Source organism: Jaculus jaculus, chromosome 15 (genome assembly GCF_020740685.1).
Source record: "Jaculus jaculus isolate mJacJac1 chromosome 15, mJacJac1.mat.Y.cur, whole genome shotgun sequence".
In the NCBI taxonomy this organism is placed as follows: domain Eukaryota; kingdom Metazoa; phylum Chordata; class Mammalia; order Rodentia; family Dipodidae; genus Jaculus; species Jaculus jaculus.
The window spans coordinates 1,685,859-1,691,565 of NC_059116.1; the positions used below are offsets into that span (position 1 = coordinate 1,685,859).

General features: G+C 37.5%; 1 pseudogene; it reads left to right on the top strand.

Moving 5' to 3' along the window:
* The first annotated feature begins 234 nt into the window (after positions 1 to 234).
* LOC123455245 lies at positions 235 to 408 on the top strand (annotated as a pseudogene).
* Positions 409 to 5,707: the final 5,299 nt, after the last annotated feature.

Consider the following 5,707-nt stretch of genomic DNA (forward strand, 5'->3'; position numbering starts at 1 on the left):
AGGCAATCAATTCATACTTAATGGTCTACTTAGATGAATTGTTCAATGTGAGCTGGTTGACCTGACTTAAGACAGTCCTACAGGTTTTCTGGTCACCAAATATGTCTGCCTTCACCTAAGAGAAAGAATTTCTACAGAAACACTAGGTACATAAGATATCTGGAAAAGTCAGTTAGTGAGGTACAGAACAATACTAACAAAGCAGAATGACAAACAAAAAGATGTCACAACAGCAGCTTTGCGCAGTGGCAGTATTGTAGCGAATGAGGTTTATCCAAGGCGCGATTATTGCTAATTGAAAAAGATGTCACAACTGCCAAGTAGGAAAAGCACAGATATGGTATAAGGGAATTGAAAAAGAAGAAACACTTGTTTTGCTAGATGGATCACTGAAGACCTTAGCAGAAGAGAGAATGCATGTTAGGACTGGAAGGAAGAGTAAACAAATGAGGAGAATGGGAGACATAACAAGTCAGCTTGCAAAGGAACATTCCATTTGAGAGAAATAAGGAATTCCCTACGCAGCAGAGCAGGGAACCTTTCACACAGGTGAAAGGAGGAGAGTTGGTATGACCTTTAAGGCTTTCAGTAGCACGCCAAGGTCTTGGGCTCTGTTTAAGGCAGATTATGATATTGAAAGTGCTTACAACAATTTTGATATTTTTGTCTTTCAAAATCAATAAAAGATATCTATTATGTAAAAAAAAAAATCTTACTGTCATGTTGTAACTGTTCTCTGTATTTAATTAGACACCAGACCCTCAGAGCCTTGTCCATCACCCATAAGAGGTAGTACTAGGCCCAGTTACTTCTGCATTCAAACTTAAACCCTGCCTTGGACCAGGGTATTGTGACCATAGAAGTCTGTCCTAAGGAATTACTGAAAGGTATTACTTCATAAGACACATCAAGCTCATCTCAAATTATTAATTACCCTTTGATGGTCTTTCTCCCTTTCTTTGGAGCTTTATAGTATTTAACACATTTTCAAATGCATTCTTTTTCTTGATTCTCACAACAGCTCTGTTAGGTAGGCATGAATTTTAAATTATAAAGTTATTTCTGGGTTCCCAATTATCTGTGCAATTAATGTTGGTTACATATGCAGTACTCTCATTTGTATTGTCATAAAAATTATAATGAACAGTTTGCCCTTCTTTTTTACCAAAATAGTTTAAAATTAAGGACAGGTTGTTGAAATTCTATCCAAGAGAGTGGCTTATTTTAGCATTGCTTTTCTCAGATGAAGAACCTCAGTTCCGCATCAAAATAAAAGCTCAGATGCCACAAAGAATCATTTAGAACAAGGCACCATATCTTTACCACTCCTTAATCACAACTGGATAAGGCAATGTACTTGAAAATCCTTGGAGAATAGGCAGGTGATCTGGTACATGTGTTTATTTATCTAAAACAATTTAGCAATTTACAACCATATCAACTATGGTTTGCCTGTCGTGGGGCATTTTCCGGAGTCTTTGATTTGATCTACATCCGATTTTCTTTTCACATCAACTTATGCTCCATGTAGGATACTTTTGTTTTTCTTGTTACTGAGCCAAGAGTTGCCCATACCTCTTGGGCAAATTCAAGATAATGCTATAAAATACTTACTTAAATTCCAGTCTGCTGCAGACTCACCTCATCGGTATGAAACACAGACCCCTCTTATTTAGCACAGCTAAACATTCACTTCATTTTCCAGATGAATATGAACAGAAACACAATGAAACATGTAGTGTATTAAAATCATTGATTCACAATATTTAAATTTTCAGCTAGCCTCCAATTAGTAGGCTTTCCAATATTTGAACAGAAGACCATTTTAATGTAATTACAAACATTTTAGGCATCTAAATTTTTTGCATAATTAGTTCCCTATTAAACTATTTATGTAGCCCTTTTTCCACCAGAAACAGAGAAAGCAGAACAATTTTATTCCTTACTGTTACAATAATTAACTATGCAAGTAGAACAGCATATTAATAGAGTATAATTTGTTTACATTTAAAAGAAAATTGTGTTAGATTAGCATAGCAAAAGACTATTTCCATATCCAGGCAGTAATATGCAGGCCTAATAGCAATTTACAGTGTAGTTAAAGAATATTATTAATAAAGTAATACAGTATAATTCTGTTTGCTCCACCATATTTCACAATGTCCTTAATTACAGCTAATTCCATCGAGACTAATTTGGGTGTTATTAAGCAGTAGACACAGGAATCTTAAATACAACCTTTACTAATAATGAATTTAGAAGTTACCATAGAAGTTGTGCTTAAACATCATAGATACAAGATAAGTATTTGTATTTTCTCCTTGGAGTGAAATCTATCAATGTACAAATATGTAATTGATATCAAAAAGCAAGATTTCTGAGATCCAGTGTCTTGTTATCCACTCTAGGAAGGGTCTATTCTAAATAAATATTCATCAATGAGATGATATAGATCATGATAATTGTTTACAATTTGGATGGGTGGTTGAATTTCCCCAGATGAAAACATCCAGGTATTAGTGATTTAATTTTTTTTTCAGCCAAAGGAGTGATGTAAGTGGCATATGTGTATGTTCATAGATTTTAGCCCATGGAGAAAGTAGAAATATTTATGTTGTCCCTATTATGTATAAGCACAACTTCTATGGTAACTTCCCTGCTGGCTAGTCATAGTACAGGAAGGTACTTTGCAGGCTGCTGAGGGAGAAAAGTCATCAGTGGTCTTACTTAGCTTTGGACCCCATATCTTACAATATTGACCTTCCAAACAAGATAAACCAACTGATGTAATAGTGGCATGACTATTATAAAGTAACCAATTGCTTCTGGTTGGATTTGAGACCTGCTGCATGGGAGGGTATCTATCCCTAGTGAAACCTGTCCAAATGCCTGTGGCTGGGGAGGTAACAGTCACTAGGGTGGGGACATTTACTACAGTTGTTTTGCTAAATGGACATGTCAAGACACCTTCTAAATATTTATACCTACAGACTAGTGTTGTTCTTGGTCTTGGTCAGAGGATCTTTTTGCAGAGACTTGTAACTGGTTGAAATGCTAAGAATAGGTGACGGTTGTGAGCTTAGCCCCAAACAAAGGCATCTATATCATATCATGATTCCCTCCAAGGCCCAGTGAGCATCATAGACGTGGGGAGGGAAGGATGTAAGAGCCAGAGCACAGGGAGGAGTGATGTGGAATACTGTCTTCCGGACATGTCTTCATGGCTATGGCAATCGTGATCTAGTAGTAGCATGGTTATACACCAAGGCCTGCACACGGTTGGGTCCATTAATATTCCACCATGGAGGAGGGAAGGGATCATGAGACCTTGCTGCTCCCAGGGAAGCACTTGGCAGTTAATAGTTTCTGGGGAGGGCTGGAGAGATGGCTTAGCGGTTAAGCGCTTGCCTGTGAAGCCTAAGGACCCCGGTTCAAGGCTCGGTTCCCCAGGTCCCACGTTAGCCAGATGCACGAGGGGGCGCACACGTCTGGAGTTCGTTTGCAGAGGCTGGAAGCCCTGGCGTGCCCATTCTCTCTCTCTCCCTCTATCTGTCTTTCTCTCTGTGTCTGTCACTCTCAAATAAATAAATAAATTTAAAAAAAAAAATAGTTTCTGGGGAGAGGTAGAGTTACTTGTTTCAACAGTGTAGCCCCTGGTAAATTGCCCAAATTCTGGTAAATAACCCCTCATCCATGCTCATACAAGCAACCCAATTAAACTCAGTGGGTCACAAAAAAAGATGTTAAGGGCATTAGTTGTGAAAAATCAGGAATGGGAAGTGGATTAAAAGGTAGAAAACATTGTAAATGTATGAAATTGTCAAAAAATAGATTTTCAAAAGTTGAGACATAATGCTGGTAAGATGCCAAACTCTCTGGTGCTTAAAATAAACAGATGTGAACACCCATTAAGGTGAAAATAAAATGGCTTATCTTTCTATAGTAGGCAGTGATAAATAAAGGATAATGGAATTATATAGAGATTGTTGGTAAGATGATGTTGCATTCGGATGATATTTCTAGCCCTCGGTACAGAAGATCAAAATCCTGTCACTCATTATCCATGTAAATGTGGGTAACTTACAGTTGCTTAGATCAGAGCTGTCTAATAGAACTTCCTGTTATGGTGGACATGCCCCAAACCTGCACTATTTAATATGGTAACTACCATAACACTGTGGCTGTTGAATACCTGAATAATATCCAATGAGTCTAGGAAACAGAATTTAAAATTAGATTTAATTATAATTTAATCAGCCACATGTGGTTAACAGTTAACTTGCCACAGAATGCAGTCTTGGAAGCACCAATCACCACACTGATAAATTAGTAGTAAATACTTCAGAGTATAGCTGTGGACTTAAGTAAGAATATGTATGCTACATGATAGGATTTGTAGATGCTATGGCATCTACCTATACATATACAATGTCATTAATAAACTAGCAATAATAAAGATAAAGATATCATTGATGCCCAGTTCTTATACATAATCTACCAGGTAGCTTGAACTTTAGATTTGAATTCCACTTTTCTCTTTCCCATGATTGTGTTGATCTGTGGTTCCACACTTCCTCAGGGCAGATGGTAATCAGTTGTAGGCTTCATTGTGTATACTGAGGAGGAACTAGAATTGATAAAATAAAATAAAATAAAAAAGGCAGGGAGTCTCGAGAATTAGATTTTAATGGGAACTCTGATATAGACTGTGTAATCCTGACTTCCTTTAAAGCTCCAGCACCCAACTTTCTATAAATTTGGACCAAAGAAATTCTCTTAATAGTTTATAAGTTCATGCTCTGTTATCAAGAAAAGGGACATCAGCCATCTTTTCCTTTTCTACATGAAGACACTGAATCCTAGGAATGGAAAGTGACTTGCTCCAGGTAGCTTGACTAGTTGGTGGCAGAATCAGCCCTCCAATACAAGCCACTGTCTCTTGCAACTACTTGGGACTGTCAACTTAAGATACATCAGTGCTGGTAGAGGAGAGTCACTGTTGAATGCCAGTGAAGATAGATAGCAAATTGGTGATCACACATCCCCACAGGATTTAATCACAATTCTATAAGAGGTTTGTAAACCCTACTCTAATTAGCTTAGCACCATGAGGTAGACTCATTCATGGAGCATACATTCCATTAACTGCAGCTCTGCTCCCACATTTGTAAATAAATGGGCTTGGATGGGTCAATCTCTAAGGTCTCATTCAGCTCTAAATGTCTGTAGCTCTAAGACTCATGCAGTGAATTTTTTTTACCTTACAAATGAATTTTTTGCTTACTTACAACAGTAGTTCCTATAAATATTTGAAGAGCAAAAATATACACATATGGAAGTCATACTCTTCTGTCCACAGATACTATTTGGTATACATGGGGTCTTCAGGCTCTGTGGTACCTCCCCCATCATCATTACCAAGGACCTAGAATCTCCAGGCTAGCATTGCTGGTCTAGGGAGACCTGTTTTTCTACATTAAGAAAGACTTCACTAATATCTGTATATATTTGAATGTTCTGGCAAATTTCTGCCCTTTCCCTCCATTATTCTGCATTTTTCACTAAAAGATTTTGAATAAATGCTACACGTACATGAGAATATGTACAGTTACAAAAGGGAACACATTGAAAAGATACTCTCCCCAGCTACCACTGTAAATATTGTCACCAACCATTTCCCAAGGACTGAGGTATTTTCTGGCTACAC